This window comes from Schistocerca gregaria, chromosome 7 (assembly GCF_023897955.1).
Source record: "Schistocerca gregaria isolate iqSchGreg1 chromosome 7, iqSchGreg1.2, whole genome shotgun sequence".
Lineage (NCBI taxonomy): Eukaryota > Metazoa > Arthropoda > Insecta > Orthoptera > Acrididae > Schistocerca > Schistocerca gregaria.
The window spans coordinates 354,522,077-354,547,815 of NC_064926.1; positions in this window are offsets into that span (position 1 = coordinate 354,522,077).

Here is a 25,739-nt window from a genome sequence, read left to right on the forward strand (position 1 = left end):
GGAGAATGCTGGCTCATCCCCTGCCTGGCCACTCTGAATCTAGTTTTACATGGTTTTCCTAAACCTCTTAAACCAAATGCCGGCATGGATCCCTCAGTGATGTCACAGTCAACCGCGAGTACTGTCCTCATTTTACATGTACCCCCATCTTTGCCCTTATGTTTCCATATATGACTTACGGTTTCCTCGTATGAAGTTGAGAATTGATAAATGTTTGCAAAGTGATCCTTGGACGAATCCAGCGTGATTGTTGGTCAGTTTGTAATCTTTTCCTGCGTCTATTTGTAAGTAAAAACATTTGTTACTCCTTTGCGTGGTGAGCAACCTTCACTTTCGAATGGTTTCATATTAAATGTATAATTGCTGTAATTCTAACGTTTTAGTGCATCCTGACTGTCTCATTTCCGTCTAAGTTATAAGGGAAGCTATTTTCTGAGAACGTTGTACAGTTGACCGAAAGAATTCAAAGAAAATTTTCCTTCTCTGTTAATTTTCTTTGCTATCCATCCTGAGATGAAGAATAGGTTTAAATCAAGCAAAGGCTACATACTGTATATTGAAATGGATGAAGCATAACAGACTACTGGCAAGACGTGGACGAAATTACAGAATATGCCATTGAACTACCAAAGCATAATTATGTAACAGCTATTGATAATATCATTGAAATGTGTAATAATAGCCCCTTAGAGGCAGTTCGTTGATTCAGTTGTACACAGATGAGCCTGAACATCATGGATATTGCCCATCACGAGAAAGAATACGACCCGGTGGTGCTACGGGTTGGTGAAGAGGAATGTAAAATGAACAAGGGAAGCTGGGACGGTGAATGGAGAAATCCACTGACATGAACGACCTTGACAAGAGAGAGATTGCAATGGCCTGGAGTCTCGGAAACGACGAAGGTACTCTTCCCGTGTTTCAGTATTTAGCGTCGATGGAAAGTGGTTGTACGATTATAATACCACTTAAAATGCACTGGATACTAGACCAAAATTGAAATGGTGTAAATGACCTTTAATCAATTGGTGGCCTGATATCGATATGGTTCGGTCAATAAAGCGAAGTATGTTAGTTAAGAATGAGTATTTACACTTGATGAATTCTGAGATGTACCAGTATCTATAAAATTAACACTCTACAGCATTCAGTATCGTTACCAAAGAGTACAGTACCAATGTTGATGAATATTAAGAATAATAAGAATGTTCCCTGAAATGCTCTCAGTTAAGCGAATTACTGTGACATAGGCAAATCATGCAACTCGCGTAATTGTGTAAAGAAATCAGCGCTAAACACTGTACACCAACTGCATTATTCGAATACCACGTGCACTGAGATCCTCAGCCAATCAGAACGGTATACATTTATGACAGATTCCAACACAATCGATATAGCCCGTTCGGACATGAATTTTTTTCTGGGGGAAACAAAGTTTTTCTTTACATGGTAACACTGTTCGGAGATTTTCTTAATGTTTTTAGATCCAAAACTTATACAAAAATGTGTAGCCCAATTCAAAACGAACTTTGTGCACTTGGCTTCATTTTATGAGCTAAAATAACTAATTACGAAACATTCTCTTTTGTAATAGAGGACCAAACACATAAGGGTATTTTGGTGATCAGGAGCTGCTGCGAAATGCTGCACTAACTTGCTGACATTTTCATAGTGTTGCCCGAAAATTGGCAGCACTTGCGCATGTTGAAAAGGTTGAACATTCACAAATGTGAACCTCAGATTTCCGTTGGGAAAAAATACTTCTGTTGCTGCTAAGATACAGGAAAAGTTAAGACACTCATTGTAGCCAGAGTGTGTGAAATGGATAATACAAGTTTTCAAACCTGTGCACGTCAGTGGATTATTTACTTATCACATAAGAAATTAGAGTCTGCAGAATTGAATAAATGAGCGCGGATGTGACTACTGTTTTACAATTGATTAAAAAAGTGGAGCTCTGGCCGTGCGGTTCTAGGCGCTTCCGTTCGGAACCGCGTGACTGCTACGGTCGCAGGTTCGAACCCTGCCTCGGGCATGGGTGTGTGTGATGTCCTTCGGATCGTTAGGTTTAAGTAGTTCTACGTTCTAGGGGACTGATGACCTCAGATGTTAAGTCCCATAGTGTTCAGAGCCATTTGAACCATTTTAAAAAAAAGTGCAGAAGGGGATGTGGAGCAAACTGTGAATTCACGCGTTGGTTTTGTTGTATTGACGATATTGCCGTAGCTCCACAAATTATGCTACACAATTGGAACAACGTTTCATTTACTGAGACAACAATGCTGAACTTTTATAATTAAGAGCCTCATCTTATTTAACATTTTGTTTCCAAATTTTCTACTTTAGCACCAGGTGTTCTCGTTGCAAGATTCCGAGGTACTGTCGCGACATTAACGAGCGATGCAGTTATTTGGGGATTGAGCGTTGAAACTAATGTCTCTCGTTACGTTATACAGGGTGTTCTGAAATTTCCGTTATATAATTCTAGGACCTGTAGAGGGTAGTGAGTAGATAACATTCTGAATTGGAACCCTAATCATTTGAATACATGTGGGTAATTGGACCACTTTTGCAAGTAGTTGATTAGGCTTCGCCCAGTACATCACTTTTTGTACAATTCCGTTCATTAATTACTAAAGCAATCCCTCTTGTACTTATTACGGGTTCTCTTTAAGGTGACGCAGTACACCCTCTTCCAATTCGGGTGTGGGGCGTCTCCTTGGAGCAGTACAGTCACTACCGCTGACGGTGAAAATACCCTTTCACAAAGCCGTTGCATTATTGTGATGAAAAGGGGATGCGATGGAGTTGGACATTTCGGAGAACGATCTTTATGAAGCTTACGAGCAGCTCTGCCATTACCGGGAGCATCGCCATTGAGAAAGATCAAGTCGGTATATTCTGAAAACGTGTACTCAACCACGTTGCTCTAAAACTCTCAAACACGATATTGACGCATGAAGTAGATCTGAGATTTCGGACAGACTCCGAATGATTTTAACCGATCAAATGTAACCACCGATCACCATGACTATCCTGTTGTGTACCTACCTAACAAAGAGGTTTTCAAACGTCTGTAGTACGAAATCGAACAAGTACTAGAAGTAAGTAATGGGAATTCCCGAATACCTTGTTTAACGTTCCTGATAATGACAAGCTTTTGTACTACTGTAGCTGTCGTTAAGAGCCTAATGTCGTGGAATTGCAGTTACAGAATGTCCACAATTAGAGATATGCCACATGACGTAGTTACATGTATTTTATCTTTACCACGACCGTTCGTGTGGCGCACAGGATACACTGTCAGTTCAGTACATGCTGCGACACAGTTCAAGGCTCTTGTACTACAAAGCCCAGCCCTCGATATGTTCAAATCTAATAATGTGCACAGGAACAGTTTAACAACTGCGTCCGCTGTACACTGAGAAGGTATCTTAGTTCATCCACGAACAAAAGAGCAGCACACAGTTCACAGTTCTATCAACGTTAATCACTGTCTGTCTGCAGTTCATATCGATAGCTTGAAGATATTAATTTGAATCTTTTATCTGTCTGTACTATAAACTAACCCGCCAGGCATATCGTCGAGTCAGCAGTGCCGTCTTTTATTCGTCACCAACCTACCAGTAGGTTATTCAATCTCGAAAGTCAGAAAGAGGCTCACTTACAGTCAAGCAGCATACAGACAGACTGAAACATTTATTTCTTCTTGTAACATTTAAGTGGGATGACATTTGCTGTTAAACGTAATGACTAAAACAGTGCAATAAAACAAAAATGTTATATGCTATTTAGAGGTACATTTTTACATGTGCCACGGACTTTATTACATTCTTAATACATAAATGTGGAGCCATATTTACCTCTAGCCATTAATCTTACCAAGACACTATTTCTTTGTATAGAAAATCATAAAGATTATAGGAGAATGACTACTGTACAGTTCCTCCTATGTCCAAATGTTACAGCTTTGATCGTCCGGATCTTTCCACATACAGTTCCTCAAATTTCCCAGCCTCTCTGTTCCATATTAATGATGTTGTAGGCTTCAATCTGATGCTAAGGCAATCTACCCGTGCAAGTTTTTTCCTATCTGGGTAACTGCTACATTTTATATCCACATGAACATGCTCAGTATACTTTTTCCATTGTCCCCCTCTATAGTTTTTATCCCACACATTCCACAATACCAAAATGACTATTCATTCTTACAAGTCTCATAACGTGTCGTACCAATCGATGAACATGAGCCACTAATATCTGGTTTCCACGACTCTCATCAGTACCCCGTCATTAGTGTAGGCGTTCTACCCACCTCACCTTTGACACTGTCCTGTAGAAACGTATTTCCAAAGTTTCTGTTGAAACGTCCTCTTTGAGCAATTTATACACGACTGTGCTTAAACTGACACACAATATTTTTTCAGCGCAACGCAATCTGACTTTCAATAATCCCTACGAAAGAATGGCCCTGACTAACATTAACCTATACGTTTCACAAATCACTTACCTCACAAAAATCTTCGTTACTCAAGCTACTGCCAAGCTACTGCCAGCTAAATAAAAGATTCAGACTATGGAAGGCACTAACTACTGAGGCATAGTTAGCAAATGAAAGATTTTAATAGAGAACAAACAATGTATTTACCTTAATAGTCATAATATATATATATATATATATCAGTTCGTGACACCAATTCTTACAAATTTCAAAACTCCGCCATCTCTCTCCCCACGTCCACCACTGCTGGCGGCTCACCTCCAACTGCGCAACGCTACGCGCTGTTAGCATCCAGCTGCCGCTGCCCAACACTACAATGGCAGACAACAATGCAAACTAAACACAGACTGCGCACGGCACAGCCAGTGATTTTTATACAGAGCGCTACGTGGCGGCGGCGTTACCAATAAAAAAACCTAAACAGCTTACTTACACTGTTTCCTTTCTGTCTGAACTGTTTATAGTCCACGTTTTATTTCCACCACAGGCAACACTACAAATATCTTCGGAAAACCTTTCCTTTAATTAAATTTACATCCAATCTTAATACTTTTTTTCTTCAAAAACAATTTTCCTGCCATTAACGGTGTATCCTCGATATTGCCGCCATCATCAGTTATTTTACATCCCGTAGCAAAACACACTACTAATTCTAATGTCTCGTTTCATAACCTTATTACTCAGAACCGCTTCATTTAATTGTACTACACTCCATCACCGAAGTTTTGTTTCTGTTTTTTTTTTTTTTTTTTTTTAGTCATCAGTCGTATGAGTAGTTTGACGCGACCCCGTATGAATCCTTTTTCTAAGGCAACCTTCAAACTCAGAGCAGAATTTGCAAACTACCTCCTCAAATATTTGATGGCTTATTCCAATATCTGTCTTCTCCTACAGCTGTTACCCTCTACAGCTCCCTCTAGTGAAATGGAAGTTGTTCCCTGGCTTCTTGACGCAGTCATCCTATCATCCTGTCCCTTCTTTTCCATATATTTCTTTTGTCGCCCATTCTGCGGAGAACTTCATCACTCCTTACCTTATCAGTCCACCTAATTATCAACATTCTTCTGTAGCACCGCATTTCAATGTTTCGATTCTCTTCTGTTTCGTTTCTGCCACGGTCCATGATTCACTGGCATACATTGCTGTGCTCCAAACGTATATTCTCAGAAATTTCTCCCTGAAATTACGGCTTATGTATTATACTAGTAGACTTCTCTTAGCCATAAACGCTCATTATGCTGTGCTAGTCTGCGTTTTATGTCAACCTCGTTCCGCCAGTCGTGGATTATTTTGCTGCCTAGATAGCAAAATTCCTTGACTTCCTCTACTTTGTGATCCCCAGTTGTGTTCTACAGTTGCTCGCTGGTCTCTTTTCCGCTACTTATCATTACTTTGGGCTCATTCGATTTGCTGCCAATCCATATTTTGTGTTCATTAGATTGTTCATTCCATTCAACGGATCCTTTAATTCTTCTTCACTTTCACTGAGAATAAGCGAATGTTATAATTGATAACTTTTCAGTATGAAATTTAATCCCGTACTTCAATCTTTTCTTTATTTCCGTCATTGCCTCTTCGATGTACTGATTGCACAATAGAGGTGAAAGAGTACATCCTCGTCTTACACCCTGTTTAATCGAGTACTTAGTGCTTCTTCTCCCATTCTTAATGTTCCCTCTTGGTTCTTGTACATATTATATATTATACATATTATGTATTTCCCTATAGCTCACCCCTACTTTTCACTTGCACCATTTTGCAAAGTCGAAAACTTTCTCCAGGTCGAAAAATCCTATGAACGTGTCTTGGTTTTTCTTCAGTCTTGATACCTTATCAGAGACTTGCGCGTTTCAAATGTTAAGATGATTGCGCGATAAGTCTCGTACTTGTCGTCTTTTGCCCTCCTCTGAACTGTGTGGAAGATTATTTTCCGAAAGCTTGTGGTTTATCGCCATTCTACACACCTATATGTGTAGTCGTTTTGTTGCCTCTTCCCTCCCCCCCCCCCCCCCCCCAACGCTTTAAGAAATTCTGATGGACTGTTATGTATCCCTTGTACCTTGTCTTAAGTCTTCCAAAGATCTTTTAAATTCTAATAATGTATCGCCTATCTTTCATTTATCGACTTCTGTTTCTTCTTCTATGGTGTAATCAGAAAAGTCCTCCCCCTCATAAAGGCTTTCAATGTAGTTTTTCCTTTTACCCACTGTCTCCTCTGCGTCTAGCAGTGGAATTCCTATTGCACTCTTAGTTACTGCACTTTCTTTTAATTTCACCGAATATTTTTTTTTTACTTTATTATGTGTTGAGTCAGTCCTTCCAACAATTATTTCTTTTCAATATTTACATTTTGTTTATCTTACATCCTCTTTACATGGCAGTGTGCATTATGTTCAAATGCTCTTCCTAGTCCTATGCTGCCGCTGGAAAATTACAATGTTATCAGTACATTCCAGAGAATTTTATTTCTTTCCCAAAACTTTAGTTTATCTTTCTAAGTTTTCTGTGATTCTTTTACTGCTTGAATAACATCGCGGATTACCTACAAGCCTCTCTCATTCTCCTCTCTACTATCGCTGGCTCGTGTGCCATTCGACCCTTATAGCTTCCGTCTGTTTTCTGTACAAATTGGAATTAACCTTTCGCTACCTGTATTTTATCAGTGCCACATTTGAAACATCCAAGGGTGAATGCCATTCAGCATCGTCAAAAGCTTTCTTAACGTCTGCAAAAGCTGTAAACGCAGGTATGCAGATCATTATGTCATTTGATGAAACAAGTCGCAGGATCAGCATTGCCTCTGTTTTGCAACATTTCTGCACAACCTGAACTGATCTTATTCGAGGTCGACATCTAATAGTCTTTTCACTCTTCTGTAAAAAATTAGGGTTTGCAGTTTCCAACCATGATCTAGTGAATTGTTAGTTCGGTAATATTCGCATCTGGCAGCGCTTGCATTCTTTGCAGTTAGGATTATTATAGTCTTCTTGAACTACGAGGGTAGTTCCCTGACTCACTTCTGTTCACACCAGGTGGGGTTATTTTGTTCTGGCTACCTCTCCCTAGGATATGAATAATTCTAAGTGAATGTCGCCTACTCCAGGTGCCTTGGATCAACTTAGATATTTTAGTGTTCCGTCACTTCTGACTGCTGTATATCATTTCCTATCTCATCTTCATCTACTTCCAGTTTCCTGTCTATTCCACTGTCCAGCCATCCTATATATTTTTAGCATTCCCTTCTTTGGTTCGTACTGGTTTTCCATCTGAGCTCTCGTTATTTATAAAGGTGGCATTCTTTTCTCCAAAGGGATCTGTTATTTTCTTTCAGCCAGTGTGCAACTTTTCCTTAGCTATGGATGACTCTAGAGCTATGGCATTATTTTCTGTAGTCATTCCAACGTAGCCGTTTTGCACTTTCCGTCCGTCACAAGTTTGTATTTCCTTTCACTTGTTTATTTTCTGAATTTTTGTATTTTCCCCAATCCTCGACTTCATTCAAGTCCAAGGTCGTTTATCAGATCTTGTGTTTTTACTTGCAGATGTTGTTGTGCATTCACTAGTTCATATGTGAAAGATAGCAGTTCCTCTTCTATTGAAGTTTTTCCCCTGTTCCACTGAAACGTTGCCTAATGCTCTCAAAATCCCCTGAAACCTTCAATTTATCGAAAATTATCTCGTTAATTCCATAACTTCCTGCAGGTTTTTTTAGCTTTAATCTACTTCTCATAACAAATAATTATGTTAAGAATCCACATCTTCCTTGAGAATTATCTTGTACTTTCAAATGACACTGTTACTACTTGTCGAGTCAAGTCCACACATAATAACTTGTTCCTCTTCTTTGTTACTGGGATTTTCATCTGATTTCCTGCTTATATCACATCTACTTCCGCTTTTTTATCAGTTCAGTTAACTTTTTCTCCAGTTATACCCACTTTTTCATCCTTTGCACTTCTACTTACATTCGAAGAATCCTTCCCTATCCTAAGTCTCTCATTCTCCAGTTTTCCATTGATTCCTCTGCGCGCTTCTCTTCTCCTCATTATTAGTTTAGTCAACGAAATCTGCAATGAAAAGATTAATTCCTTCTCCTTTACCGCATGATCCTTTTTGTCAGTAATGGTTTGTAAGTTACTCATCTCATCCTCAGTTTACTTTTCCTGTAATAGGACTTCCAAAATTGCCTTCTGAGTCCACCTAACAAGATTTTTATCCCATTTCAGTTGTATCAACTTCTGTCTCGCATGTATTCCCTTTGATGCTCCTCATTGCATCCTGTAATCTTTCCACAAACCTTCTTATTAAAAGCATCTTAATTCTTACTGCCATATCTAGGGTCACATTGTATTCTTCTGTTGTTTTCCAGACATTCCGCTACATACCAACTGTGCACTGCTCTCCACGTACTTCCTCAGACACAAATATCTCAGACTTCTCTTATCGTTCTCAGTACAATACGGACGAGTCACATTAATCTGACCACCACCTATGTTCGACATCAACGTGCAATACCCACATACGACATCTGGCACAATTGGAAATGGAAGGTACATAAAGAGTACTGGGGAGGGAGAGGGGGACGCAGTAAACAATGCAGTCGCTGTCGTAATGTGGTAACAGAGCTATTTATCTGACATCCAAACGGTCATCAACATTGACTTTCGGGCCAAGGGCAGTTAGTGAAAAGTACGCTGTGGAAGGCAAACTGGCGCCATCCAAAACCGGTGCCGAAACAATTGTGATGCAAAATGAGTTATAGATGGCCGGGGTAAACGACAGGTGAGAATATATGTAAGGGCAAACAGAGCTGTAGCTGTCGAATAACTGGCAACCCATATGGCCAAGGGTCTACCAACAGTATCCCTTCTCAATGACTGTTCAGTGAAAGTTGCTCCTTATGGACCTCTGCAACAGGTGAATGCTTCATTCAACCATTCTGAGAGCTATTCGTCGGTGACTAATGCTGGAATCTCCACGGAAATACCGTAACTGGACGTCCGCTGAGTAGATCAACGCAAGAATTCATCTATCCTGGAGGGCAATATCTACCCTTACATGCAGTTTCATTCTCCTTGGGACAGTAACATTTACCAGCAAGACAATGCAACGTATCACACAACTCGCAGTTTACGTGCGTTATTTTAAGAGCACCAGGGTGTGTTTGCCGTATTCTAGTGGCCACCAAACTCCCCAGATTTAAGCTCAGTCGACAATCTGTGGGTCGTCATGCCAAGGATCCTCAACAGAGGAACTTAGTGGAGCTGACACAGTAGTCAGCTCCACATCCTTGTCAGTACCTTCCAGAAACCCACTGACACTATTCTCGCACGTCTCGCAGCAGTCCGTATTGCAAGAGATGGGTATCCAGATGTGTGACAGGTGGTCACATTTCTTAGTGGAGGATATTAGTGTTTAACGTTCCGTCGACAAAGATTTATTAGACACGGAGCACAAGCTTGGATTAGGGAACGATGGAGTATGAAATCGGCCGTGCCCTCTCAAAGGAACCATTCCGACATTTACCTTCAGCGATTTAGGGAAATCACGGAACAACTCAATCGGATGACCGGACGCGGGTTTCAACCGTCGTCCTGCGAATCAGAGTGCAATGTCCAAAAAACAGCCCTGCCTCGCTCGGTATAGTGACATTAATGTGGAGGAGCAGTAATACCATAACTGCTCACACATCCTTTATACCTGTAACTGCTCATTTCAATTCTCAATTCCCCACTCTCGTTTTTCTCTGATTCTGTTGCTCACTTTGATCCCCTTCCAACTGTTTAGAAACCTGGCAGAAAATGTCAATGTACACTACTGGCCATTAAAATTGATACACCAAGATGAAATGCAGATGATAAACGACTATTCATTGGACAAATATATTATGCTAGAACTGACATGTGATTGCATTTACACACAGTATGGGTCCATAGATCCTAAGAAATCAGTATCGCCGGTCGCGGTGGCCGAGCGGTTCTAAGCGCTTCACTCCGGAACCGGGCGACTGCTACGGTCGAAGGTTAGAATCCTGCCTGCGGCAAGGATGTGTGTGAAGTCCTTAGGTTAGTTAGGTTTAAGTAGTTCTAAGTTCTAGGGGACTGATGACCTCAGATGTTAAGTCTCATAGTGCTCAGAGCCATTTGAACCGAATCAGCACCCAGACCAACCAACTCTGGCAGTAATAAAGGCCTTGATGTGACTGCGCTTGGATGGCGTGTACAGGTACGGCTGCCCATGCAGCTTCAACACGATACCACAGTTCATACAGTTCATCAAGAGTAGTGACTGGCGTATTGTGACGAGCCAGTTGCTCGGCCACCATTGACCAGACGTTTTCAGTTGCTGAGAGATCTGGAGAATGTACTGGCCAGGGCAGCAGTCGAACATTTTCTGTATCCAGAAAGGCCCGTACAGGACTTGCAAAATCCGGTCGTGCATTATCCTGCAGAAATGTAGGGTTTCGCAGGGATCGAATGAAGGGTAGACCCACGGGTCGTAACACATGAAATGTAATGTCCACTGTTCAAAGTGCCGTCAATGCGAAGTGACCGAGACGTGTAAGCAATGGCACCCCATACCATCACGCTGGCTGATACGCCAGTATGGTGGTGACGAAAACACACTTCCAATGAGCTTTCACCGCGATGTCGCTAAACACGGTTGTGAACATCATGATGGTGTAAACAGAACCTGGATTCATCTGAAAAAATTGCGTTTTGCCGTTCGTGCACCCAGGTTCGTTGTTGAGTACACCATCGCAAGTGCTCCTGTCTGTGATGCAGCGTCAGGGGTAACCACATCAATGGTCTCCGAGCTCATAATCCACGCTACTGCAAATGTCGTCGAACTGTTCGTGCAGATGGTTGTAGTCGTGCAAACGTCCCCATCTGTTGACTCAGGGATCGAGACGTGGCTGCTCGATCCGTTACAGCCATGCGGATAAGATGCCTGTCTTTTCGACTGCTAGTGATACGAGGCCGTTGGGATCCAGCACGGCGTTCCGTATTACGCTCCTGAACCTACCGATTCCATATTCTGCTAACAGTCAGTGGATTTCGACCAACGCGAGCAGCAATGTTGCGATACGATAAACCGCAATCGCGATAGGCTACAATCTGATCTTTATCAAAGTCGGAAACGTGATGGTACGCATTTATCCTCTTTACACGAGACATCACAATAACGGTTCACCAGGCAACGCCGGTCAACTGCTGTTTGTGTATGAGAAATCGGTTGGAAATTTTCCTCATGTCAGCACGTTGAATGTCTCGCCATTGGCGCCAAGCTCGTGTGAAGGCTCTGAAAAGCTAACCATTTGCATATCACAGCATCTTCTTCCTGTTGGTTAAATTTCGCATCTGTAGCACGTCATCTTCGTAATGTAGAAATTATCTTGGCCAATAGTGTATTACTATCTCATGACGGCCAGATCCTGCACATCACAGAAAATTAGGATCTCATATTTTGGTTCTTGAATGTCACAAACAGACATGGTTTTGTCAAATCATATCTCCATACTTCATACTTATCATAACTCTGATCGAGACAACGCAATCAATTACTTCCGACAACTTTCGCAATTACTACAGTAGGACATTTTAGTAGTATAAACCTGGCAGTTTCCAGATGGTGTTATTCGATTACATGGGGACTCAGTATTATGATTTGGCCGAAGTTTGGGCTTTCCTCTCGTGTGTGATTTGCTGAGCACTTGTGGCGGCCTTCGCTTTCCTTTTGGGAATTTGACCTTCTGTTACAACAATTTCTACGCTCTCTGAAATTATTAACACCTCTTCTTGCTGCTCTCACACCTCTCGAACTTTTTCGGTTCAAAAATCTTTCCTGCTTCAGTGTTACGTTACATCTGGAATTATAATCCCCTTGTCTCTTATCAATTTCTCCAACACTATGCAATCTTCATCTAGATTATGGTCATCACTTACCACAATTGTTCTTCTATTATTGTTGTGGCCTACGCTCCGAAGCTTGGTTCGATAGACCTTTCTGTATCTGCGAATAAATACTGCAACCTACATCTCTTTCAATCTGCTTAATATTTTAATCTCTTGGTCCCGTTGTACTATTTGTATCCCCACACTTCCCTCTAGCAATAAATTGACGATTCCTTCACGTATCATAATAGGTCCAATCTACTGATTCCTCCTTTCTGTCGAATTACTCTCAAATTTATTTTGTCTCCAGTATTATTTACTACCTCCACATTAGTCACACAATCTACCCATATTACCTTCAGAATTACTCTTTAGCACCACATTTCAAAAGTTTCTATGCTATTTAAATATTTTGTTGATGTGGAACCAAAAAGATAAAAACGGGTTTAAGTGAATAGTAAATGATAAATATGGAATTACAAACATGAGCTGTAGTTTCCTATATGATTAAGACAAACCTGTAACGAAAGTGCGTGACCTTAATGACAACGACCTAAAATTGGCAATACATGCACCACTCACTGACGGTCGATAAATGTTACAAAATACGTATGTTCAAAATACAAGTCAAAATCAAAGTAAAGGCAACCATAGCAAAGAGTAGTACTACAATAATTCTAAAGTAGTACTACTGTTGGCTATATTTGCCTTTAGTTAAATTTCGACTTCTATTGTTAACATATGTATATTGATATTTATCCACTATTTGATGCATCTATTGTCAACTGTAGGTGATTGTCATTAAAATCAGACATTCTCAGTACGGATTTCTCTTAATCAAATTGCTAACTACAGTCGATATTTGTAAGACCACGTTTGTTTTTTGCTGCTCGCTTATACCTATTTTTTTATTGTAGCCTCAGTATGTCAAGACTGATAATGAGCCAGTCGGTCTGAAAATAATCGGCAAAAAATATGTGACTCATTCTCTTCATCAAAGGCATCTCTTCCCCTCTTGTCTGCACCGTCTATCGTCCATGTTCCACTCCGCTACACCAATTGCTACCATTACACTCGTAGTTTAGCTACATTGCTGAAGAAGCAACGGTCTCACGCACCAACACAGGCTGTTGCAGGGAGACACTGCAGGTGCTGTATAGGTATGTATTTTCTTATGTGCATGTCTGAAAGAGCATACACGACCCACAACGGTATGAAATTATTCAAAATCAATTCACAGAATGTGAATTCTTTGATGTGAGCTGTACTAGGTATAGTTCTACCGCCCAATAGTTACATACTGTTTTTCATATTTTTCATACACCTCTATTAGGTAGGTGATATTTAACTAATACTGCTACAGTCAAGGAATTCGGCTTCAGGGAATTGAAATCGAATTGTTTCGTACTGACTTATAGTGTCTTTTCATTCAGACATACTTGTAAGTACTTTTGAATACATCGTGGGAACAGACAGTGATCAATGTTATTACTAGGAGTTACCATTAAAATCAGTGTTGATCACAAATGTATTTAATCTAGTAACTGGTTTAGACCACGCCTGTGGTCATCTTCAGACCTACAAGTGAAATACAAAGTCTGATCATATATTACATATATTAAAGAAAGTTATATGAAACTACAAAGATGAGTTACCACAATGCTGTATGAGCAGGAGCTTCCTTCTGGCGGTAAATCGCTGCTAGGTAGAGCAGTGCACGTCTTACGTATATACTGGAGGCTCCGCCCATTTTTGACACAATGACGTCATCGCTAACCAATGAGTTAAAAATCTAACAACAACGTAAAATATCTTAATTAAAGGAACGATGAAAAGAATAAAAAATAAAAATACATGGAACTTAGCTGATCTAATAGATATGGTCAGATAAAATGTGTAAAAATATTAATCATATGTGATAAATAAAAATCGTTTCGGCAGTACATGGGTTGTGCTCTATGGACCTGTTGGAGAACCATTACAAGCTACTGGTAGCCTTGGTAAGTATAGACGCCATTCCAAATATGTGGCAGAAGGCTACTCTGCAACGAGGTTGTTGTAATATCGATAGGCAATCACTGTCACCTTAGACGACGTACCATGAACAGCAACTTGTTGTTATTGAAACGATAAATGCTCTACCAGGGCGCTTTCCATTAAGGAGGCTTGAAAAATCGTTGACTGACGTGTTGTAGTAAATGCTGCAGAGATACAATTTCAATGTGTAACAAGAGACATCCATTTGTATTGATTATTCAATAGATAATAATTAGTTCTTGCAGATGAAAACTGAGAAAGAAAGTAAGCGAGAGGGCACAGTACATATGCATGTTCTTAAAATACTGCGTTTGACGCTCCTATATCCATTGCAAATTTTACATGTGACGATATTAAACGCCATTGCTAGGTTTTACTTTACATGCCAATCACATAAGCAAATTATAATTAAAGTATGAAAAATAGTACTAGAAGGCTAAGAATAAAACAATGACAGTGTGAGGTATGGATTAACAGGTAGCTGTGCCAAACACTGAAGCAGGTGACATTTATTATTGGTCAATGTAATATATGCACAAAATAATATATATAATGGCAGTTATATTAACTTTTGTTTCTTTATAAAATGAAAAGTAAAAGGAAAAACTGAAGAGTGGCTAAAACGTATGAGACACTATGTTATCATAGAATCAGATAACTTCCACAGAAGTATATAAAAATGTTTAAAAAACAAATATAGAAACATAAATCGAGTATATACCACTAGTCAGAAATTAGAGGAGATTTAAAGTACAATGCTACAAGCCGTAGTGTCAGAATATTAAAAGGTTCTGAATTTGTATTATGCAGTCTTAAAGCGATACAGAAGCAAACATCGTGAAAACAATTTATTAATCATAATATAATATTTCGCAAAATAATAAAGGTTACAAAGTATAAAATATTTTATAAAGGTTTGAATAATTGTTAACAAATGAGACAGAAGACAGAGCATTCTAAAGACTGCTCTATGTAGCAGTAATTTACGGCTAGAAGGAGGCTGCTTCTCACATAGCATTTTGTTAATTCATCGTTTTACAACTTTGTAGTTTCATATTTCTTTAATGTATGCAGTCCCCTGATCAGACTGTGTAACTGACTTGTAGGTATGAAGATGACAACAGGCGTGGTCGAGACCGGTTACCACAATGAATAAATTTGTGATCAAGACTAATTTGAGTAGTAACTGTGAAAGTAACTATAACAAGGCCAGGTGGACACTCGACGGTTATATGTTAGGCCTCTATACCTTGCAGTGTTGTGGTTCCTGTTGCGGGAACGCAAGTAATGTAGGAAACATTAGGTAATGAATTTAGTGGACTACGGTGTAAGGATGTGCCGTACGGAAGTTTTGTCGGTCTGGAGAGCGTGCACCGATAGCTGAAGTCGTTAAGGTGACTATTCGTGATATGCGGGAGTACAGGGTTCGAGTCCCTGTCTGGCCCAATATTAATATGTCACTATTTGGCAGTGTGTCTATATCTAAAACAGCTCATACAAGATATTCACATTCTGCGAATTAATTTACTTCTTTGTGGGTTGCGTATATGTTATCTTGTAACGAGAGATTGATCTGTAAGGAATGTAATTTGACTTGTATTATTATTTTCAGTGAGCTAATGTGTATTATCTGTGTAGTTCTGTAAGCTTCGGTCTGATAGGAAATATATTTATCTGTATAACAGACTTCAGAAAGAGGAAAAGTCGCAGTCGATGACCCAATTAGTTCAAGATGAGACTTAGCAGCATTAAGACAGTCGGGATGTGAGCACGGAGAAATATGACGGGAAATTTAATTGATCTGTGGAAGGAGGATCAGTATAAGCGTTTTCAATACAAGAAATTCGACAGTGCAGTGAGAAAGAGAATGCTGTTCTTTTATCCAGAGAGGAAACTCAGAACGTTCTACAAGATGGATGTGGCTCCATTACTGCTGCCAGTTACAATACTTCGGGAAGAAGACTTTATTTTCCTGATATCAAGTGGAGACGTATGCGTTGAAGGTATTGGAGATGAGAGAAGAAATCACAAGGAGATGTTAGCAAATCGTCACAAAAGGCGACAGAAGATGATGACGCTGAAATTCGTCAAACAGTCAAGAGCCCGAAATAATAATATCAGTAGGACGCCTCTTCGATCGACAAATTGAATTGTTTTCGTGTTATTTTGACTGCAAAGAGATTGTGATACTTTATCATTGTACACACTTAGAAGTCGAAGTCGACCAATAGTGTTCTGTGCGTCAATTGTGAACTGTTTCATTTAAAACTATTTTTTGACAGTCTGAAGGGCCAAGCCTGTAATAAAATAATATGCTGACCGCTATTTTCGCATATAATTTAGAACCATCTTAGTTGGAAGCGTTAAATCAGTGTTCTTATAATTTATTAACTCGGCAAATTCCGTCCCACACCACTTGGAAACAGTTTAAAGTTTTAATTGCATTGTCTCTTACCAGGAGGTTGAGCAGATGTGGAACGTTATTTGAGTTTCATTATTAATTTAACCAATTAATGGGATCACATTTTGCAGCAGCTCAGCGATCATTAAAAATGGAAGAGTGCCAACCCTAAAGAACTTCCTTCGTGACATTGCCAATATCAGTGATTCATTAGTCAACTATCAGCCACCATCGTTTTCACATTCTCATACAAAAACAGAACTTTTTACAGAACGTTACATTCACGTAGACCACACTCCCTTATGATAATAGCTAATACTGTGATAATCAAATTCGCAGCACATAAATGCCGGCCGGTGTGGCGCTTCAGTCTAGAACCACGCGACCGCTACTGTCGCAGGTTCGAATCCTGCCTCGGGCATCGATGTATGTGATGTCCTTAGGTTAGTTAGGTTTAAGTAGTTCTAAGTTCTACAGGATTGATGACCTCAGATGTTAAGTCTCATAGTTCCCAGAGCCATTTGAACCAATTTTCGAGCACATAAATTTCTGTAATTGAGAAAACTTTACCGTCAGATGACACAAAAAAGCGATGTTAACCTTTAAATATATGTGCGGAGTAACATCATCGATAACTTACTTTCCAGTGCTGTGAATTTTTGGACTGTTTCGTTAAATACTTCCGGGGCAAATGTAACGGAAATTAGAGACTTCATACTGAAGTGCTATTAATTTCCATTACACTCTATAACAGTAATAATCAGTTTTTCATCAATTTAGCTCCAGTTTGGATTTGCATCGTCATCTGCTCCTAGAACATACAATAATTAGCTTTTGGTTATTACAATCGAACTGATGTTCGTTACACCGGTGTGTCAATACACATCATCAAAGCATCTGTGTTCATTTTCTCAATGAATAACAGGCACGTGAAACATAACTGAAGTAAGTCTCTCTGCATTCATTTACGTAAGCAACGTTCAGCTACACACTAGTCAGTTGTACACTACATCTTGCTATATTTGCGTATTCGCATCTATTAACACAGTCTGAACATGAATAAAACAGGCAAACTGCAGGGACGCATTCAAGACTGGAAATGGAGGGAAAAAAGTCGTACGAAAATGTGCCTGGAAAAGCATCATTGGCACAGTAGATGGCGCTGATTAATGAAACTTCATATGATCACTTGCCATGTGTTCCTTGTTTGGTTACATGTTTTATTGTTGACGCAGCTTGCTGTAAGCAGCAGAATGGTCCAGTATTCATGTCGGGAACAAGCTTGCGATGGTGTTTCTGTACTGCCAAGCAGATGGAAACTGTAGAGTGGCGGCATAGCTATACCAAAACAATTACCCTCACAGGCATAAAGCATATCACACAATATTTAAAGCCCTTACTTGGCTTTTGCATTATCATGGGTCCTTCTAGGCAGAGGATCGTGCAGGGAAGCGGCGGACTGAGAGTACACCGGATTTGGAGGGCTGTATTTTTAATGGATATTGGGATTAACACTAGTACAAGCGCCAGACAAGTGGCTCGCCAACGTAGTGCAAGGCAAAGTACGATTACGTACGTCCTGAATGACATCCGCTACTATTCATATCACCTGCTACGTTGATAATGATGGTGTTTCGATTTTTGGGGGCTCAACTGCGCGGTTATCAGCTCCCGTACTAATTCCCAAACTTTTCTCTGTCCAATCCCGCAACTTTCATGATTGATGATGAAACGATGAGGACAACACAAAGACTCAGTCATCGCGAGGCAGGCAAAAATCCCTGACCCCACCGGGAATCGAACCCGCGACACAGTGCTCGGAAAAGCGAGAACGCGACCACGAGACCACGAGCTGTAGACACTTGCTATGAGTGCAAGGATTATTAGCAACGCTTTTCCCTCTATGGGAAGGACTTAGTCGATGTTTTTTGCACCAGACCAGAACAATTGTGGGATTCCTGTCAACAGTCCTCTTTTGCCGACGAGATATCCTTTACTGGATCTGGCATCATCATTAAGCACAATCGTCGTCTTTGGGCAACAAGCAATCGGAGGGGAATGGTTGAGGCGTCTCATCAGCAACAGCTCATCATCACTGCGTGAGAACAGATTCTTGTCGACCACATACTTGGACCGGTTATTATTCCACAACGCCTCGCCGGAGAAACGTTTCTGGACTTCCTGCAAATACTCTGCCTAGGCTGCTTCAAAATGTGCTTTGGGCAATGCGACACGGTATATGGTTTCTGTATGAGGGAGCATCACCCCACCTCAGCATTACAGTTCGCCTACACAATCAACATCTTCGATAAACGGAGAGGCCCTGTAGCATGGCCTGCTAGATCACCAGATTTACACCACATGGTGTTTCAAGTCTGGGGCGCCTGAAAAGCGTTGTGCATGATGGACCAGTTTCTGATGTGCAGACCCTTCAACAGCGTTTTAACCCTGTGAATACGCCTGTGGCACTATTTGGAGGGAGATCGGAATGTGCGAAATAGAGCATAAATTCATGATATGAAGTGTGAACGCATGGGCTGCATCCCCTGGAGGCCACTTTCATCATCTTTAGTGATGTGGAACCGAAGTAGCTCTGTTCTGTTCGGCGTGATTGTTATCACTGTACGCACACTGTCCACTTCCCGACACTCGTTCACAGCACCTTTCTCTTCTTCATTCACAGTAAAAAATCCGACCCTAAAGTTTGGATGCCCGCATCTCGTGGTCGCGTGGTAGCGTTCTCGCTCCCCGCTCCCGGGTTCCCGGGTTCGATTCCCGGCGGGGTCAGGGATTTTCTCTGCCTCGTGATAGCTGGGTGTTGTGTGTTGTCCTTAGGTTAGTTAGGTTTAAGTAGTTCTAAGTTCTAGGGCACAGATGACCATAGATGTTACGTCCCATAGAGCTCAAAGCCATTTGAACCATTTGAACGTGAAGATTGTCGGTTTTACTCATGTTCACGCTGTATATTTAATTGTATTGAGCGTTTTTCTATTGTGTATAACATTGAGCATCTCAGTTAGGTGTAAGGAGGCAGGCGAGTTGACGGATAATTTCGTAGATACACTGATTCAGATTTAAAACATTGTATGTGAAATCTAATCTGAGCGGAGGATCTATTTTCAGTTAAATTTTGATCTGCGAGAGGATTGGCCTCGTGGGTGCTGAGACGTTATGTATCTGTATCAGTATAGTGGACACTGATTATCAGCAGAAAAAATTTGCGAACGCGAAGGTGTACAGGGGTAGAGCGGAGGTTGGGGGGTGGGGGGGGGGGGGGGTGAGGAGGGCTGGAGTGAGTGGACATCGACTTAATTGATTTCGGCATTTCTGTGCCTGTATTGTTCCAAAGTACGATGCAATATTCGATCTGGATACGGTGACTACGGCCGTTATGAAATGCGTGAAATATATTCGCAATTGTGAATATGGACAAGCGTCAGCTGTATGACAGAAGAACGACAGTGAATTGTGTAGGACCGGTACTCGAACTCGGATTTCCCGCTTATCGCGAGAGATCGGGTTACCATTTAGTTATCCGATTGATGGCCACACCCAAACTTCGGATGTAGTCAACCATGTGTCTACAGTCTGACCTCGTATATCCATGATGTATATTCTCGTATAGCTGCCATATTTTAGACGAACGTTGCTTGCTCGGAAACTTCTTGGCAGACTAAAACTGTGTGCAAGACCGAGACCCGAAATCGGGACCTTTGCCTTTCACGCGCAAGTGCTCCACCAATTGAGTTACCCAAGCACCACTTACGCCCCCTCCTCACAGCTTTACTTCTGCCAGTACCTCGTCTCCTACCTTCCAAACTTTACAGAAGCTCTCCTGCGAACCTTGCAGAACTAGCACTCCTCAAAGGAACGACACTGCGGAGACATGGCTTAGCCACAGCCTGGGGGGTTTCCAGAATGAGGTTTTCACTGTGCAGCGGAGTGTGCGCTGATATGAAACTTCCTGGCAGATTAAAACTGTGTGCCGGACCGAGACTCGAACTCAGGACCATAGCCTTTTGCGGGCAAGTGTTCTACCAACTGAGCTACCAAAGCACGACTCACGCCCCGTCTGCACAACTTTACTTCTGCCAGTAACTCGTCTCCTACCTTCCAAACTTTACAGAAGCTCTCCTACGAATCTTCATATCAGCGCATACTCCGCTGCAGAGTGAAAATCTAATTCTGGAAACATCCCCCAGGCTGTGGTAAGCCATGTCTCCGCAATATTCTTTCTTTCAGGGCCTTGTTTCGACTCAGGTGTTTCAGTGCTCTTTAAAAACTCTTCATGCAGTATCATATCTCCCATTTCATCTTCATCTACATCCTCTTTCATTTCCATAATATTGTCCTCAAGTAGACCCGCTGTTACTTCTTCCACCAATCTGCTTTCCCTTCATTGCTTAGGACTGGGTTTTCATCTGAGCTCTTGATTTTCATAGAAGTGGCCCTCTTTTCTCCAAAGATCTCTTTAATTTTCCTGTAGGCATTATCTATCTTACCCTTAGTGAGATAAGTCTCTACATCCTCTAGCCGTCCCTGCTTAGCCGTTTTGCACTTCCTGTCGATCTCATTTTTGAGACGTTTGTATTCCTTTTTTCCTGCTTCATTTACTACATTTTTATGTTTTCTCCTTTCATCAATTAAATTCAATATTTCTTCTGTTACCCAACGATTTCTACTAGCCCTCGTCTTTACACCTACTTCATCTTCTGCTGCCTTCACTGCTTCGTCCCTCAAAGCTACCCATTCTTCTTCTACTGTATGTCTTTCCCCCATTCCTGCCATTTGTTCCCTTACGCTATCCCTGAAACTCTGTACAACCTCTGGTTTAGCTCGTTTATAGAGGTAGCATCTCCTTAAATTCCCAACTTTTTACAGTTTCTTCAGTTTTAATCTACAGTTCATAACGATTAGATTGTGGTCTTAGTCCACATGTGCCCCTGGAAATGTCTTACAATTTAAAACCTGGTTCCTAAATCTCTGTCTTACTATTACATAATCTGTCTGAAATCTCTCACTATCTCCAGGATTCTTGCATGTATAGAACGTTCTTTTATGATTCTTGAATCAACTGTTAGCTGTGTGGAAAATTCTACCAGCCGGCCTCCTCTTTCATTTCTTAGCCCCAATCCATATTCACCTACTACGTTTCCTTCTCTGCCTTCTCCTACTACTGAATTCCAGTCACCAATGACTAATAAATTTTCGTCTCCCTTCACTATTTGAATAATTTCTTTTATTTCATCATACATTTCTTCAATTTCTGAGAGCTAATTGGCATATAAACTCGTACTACTCTAGTAGGCGTGGGCTTCGTGTCTATCTTGGCCACAATAATGCGTTCACCATGCTGTTTGTAGTAGCTTGCCCGCATTCCTATTTTTTTATTCATTATTAAACCTGCTCCTTCATTACCCCTATTTGACTTTGTATTTATAACCCTGTATTCGCCTGACCAAAAGTCTTGTTCCTCCTGCCACCGACCGAACTTGACTAATTCCCACTATATCTAACTTTAACCTGTCCATTTCCCTTTTTAAATTTTCTAACCAACCTGCCCGATTAAGGGATCTGACATTCCACACTCCGATCCGTAGAACGCCAGTTTTCTCTTTCCTGATAACGATGTTCTCTTGAGTAGTCCCCGTCCGGAGATCCGAATAGGGGGACTATTTTACCGCCGGAATATTTTACCCAAGAGGACGCAATCATAATTAACCATACAATAAAGATGCATGCCCTCTGGAAAAATTAAGGTTGTAGTTTCCCCTTGCTTTCAACCGTTCGCAGTACCAGCACAGCAAGACCGTTTTGATTAGTGTTACAAGGCCAGATCAATCAATCATCGAGACTGTTGCCCCTGAAACTACTGAAAAGGCTGCTGCCCCTCTTCAGGAACCACACGTTTGTCTGGCCTCTCAACAGATACCCCTCCGTTGTGCTTGCATCTACAGTATGGCTATTTGTATCGGTGATGCACGCAAGCCACCCCACCAACGGCAAAGTCCATGGTTCATGGGGAGGTGTGAGATATTATCCAAAATTAATTTAGTGAAGTTAACTGTATGTTACTCGTCCATTTAGTGGTCACTGATCCTGTCTACAAATTGCAGGTCTTCCTGCTTGCTAATGGTGTTGGTTAAAACTTTTTAGTGAAGGCAGTTGTCTTGCCTGTCCTCCCTCCTTTTAAAAATAGTTATTTGTTGCTTCTGAAAACTTGTGCATGGTTTCAGCGTATGCTTAATGGTAGTTGTATAAGAGGAATTTTGCTAAGCTCGTTCAGTGCTTAAGTACACAACTGGTCATTAAAATGGTTACACCAAGAAGAAATGCAGATGATAAACAGGTATTCATGACATATATATTATACTAGAACTGACATGTGATTACATTTTGACGCAATTTTGGTGCATAGATCCTGAGAAATCAGTAACCAGAACATCCACGTCTGGCCGTAATAAAGGCCTTGATACGCCTGGGCATTGAGTCAAACAGAGCTTGGATGGCGTGTACAGGTACAGCTGCCCATGCAGCTTCAACACGATACCGCGGTATATCAAGAGTAGTGACTGGTGTATTGTGACGAGCCAGTTGCTCGGTCACCATTGACCATACGTTTTCAGTTGGTGAGAGATCTGGAGAATGTGCTGGCCAGAGCAGCAGTCGAACTTTTTCAGTATCCAGAAAAGCCCGAACAATTCCTACAGCATTCGGTCGTGCATTATCCTGTTTAAATGCAGGAATCGAATGAAGGGTAGAGCCACGGTTCGTAACACATCTGAAATGTAACATCCACTGTTCAAAGTGCCGTCAATGCGAACAAGAGGTGACATAGACATGTAACCAATGGCACATGATATCATCACGCCAGTATTGCGATGACGAATACACGCTTCCAATGTACGTTCACTGCGATGTCGCCAAACACGGATGCGACCATCATGATGCTGTAAACAGAACCGAAAAAATGACGTTTTGCCATTCGTGCACCCAGGTTCGTCGTTGAATACACCATCGCAGGCGCTCCTGTCCGTGATGCAGCGTAAAGGGTAACCTCACCCATGGTCTCCGAGCTGGTAATCCATTCTGCAGCAAACGTCGTCGAGCTGTTCGTGCACATGGTTGTTGTCATGCAAACATCCCCATCTGTTGACTCAGGGATCGAGACGTGGCTGCACGATCCGTTGCTGCCATGTGGATAAGAAGCCTGTCATCTCGACTGCTAGTGATACGAGGCCGTCGGGATCTAGCAGGTGCGCTCCGTATTACCTCCCTGGACCCACCTATTCCATATTCAGCTAACAGTCATTGGATCTCGACCAACGCGAGCAGCAGTGTCGCGATACGATATGCCGCAATCGCGATAGGCTATAATCCGACCATTATCAAAGTCTGAAACGTGATGGTACGCATTTCTCCTCCTTACACGAGGCATGACAACAACGTTTAACGAGGCACCGCTGGTCAACTGCTGTTTGCGTATGACAAATCGGTTGGAAACTTTCTTCGTGTCAGCACGTTGTAGGTGTCGCCATTGGCGCCAGCATTGTGTGAGTGCTCTGAAAAGCTAATCACTATCATATCACAGCGTCTTCTTCCTGTTGGTTAAATTTCACGTCTGTAGCACGTAATCTTCGTGGTGTACCAATATTAATGGCTAGTAGTGTAGTAACTGACTCCCGGAAAAAAACTGTACCTGGTTGCTTCATAAGATTTTTTGGTAAAGCTATTTATTGGAAATTGCTGTCTTGCTTGCCTCCCCCTAAATATCATTCTATGCTGTATATAAAAGTCTATACTTCCGTTTTTCGTTTTTGTAATTAATGGCATGTGCTTATCAGGAATTTCGCTTGTTCAGTGCATTAAGTGATTACTGGTAGCGTAATAAGATAATTTGGTCGAGCCGTTTACTGGAAACTTTTGTCTGGAGTGTGTTCCTTTAAGTATCATTGTTTGCTGCCTATAAAAGTCAGTACTTCTGATTTCTATTTAGTGATAGGTGGTATTCAAAACTAAAGGCAACTGCATATGAGGAATGCTCCTAATCTGCATTTAGCTGACCGTATTTGTGCATTAAGTGACCGCCGATTTTAATTCAGTAAAACTGTTTATTTGATGCTGTTGTCTTATCTGTCTCCTTTTAAATATTATAGTTTGATGTTTGTAACAAAATTTTTTTGGTTTCAATGCGAATACAGTGTTTTAGTAATTGATAGCAGCTGTGTCTGAGTTATTCAGCTAATTTTTTCTGTGAACTTACCCTTGAACTGACTAGTCAGTCAGCGTTGGTAGTTTGTTGAAGGTCGGTTCCCTGATATCTATGTGATGATAATTAATGAAAATCCTGGCAACTGTTTCAATGGTATATTTTTATTGGTCTTAGTAAAATTGATTTTTGCTCTAAACTTATTGAGTGCTGTAGAAACCATTGTGGGGGGGGGGGGGCTCCAGTACTTGTTTTTGAGGACTACTCTTGAACCTCCAACCCTTTTTTCACCTATCAAACGGTAGACCAGAGCGTGGCTGTTTTGTCCCCTGGGAAGATTCAACCTCTCTCAACCGTAAATTATATTCGAGTAATTTCATCAATTACACACTGTTTTACTGGTAACCACTGCCAGCTTGGAAGCCAGGCCTTGCCCAGCGGTGGGCCTTTAGTGCGAATTACGAGCTAGGGGGCAGTGCCTTTACCTGAAATGGCTGCTCGTTTACGCGGCGCTGTCGAGAGGCCGTGGATCCCAGCCTCGCCTCCACTCCTCAGGTGGGTGCTGTAGTCAGCGATGTTTCAGTTGAGTTGGCAGGGCTGTGGGAAAATATAGGCTTCTTAAGCGGTAGTCAGCCTACATGTTAACAGCTCCGTATGATCCAAGCAGAGGCTGCACATTGGGCAAATGGGCAACGA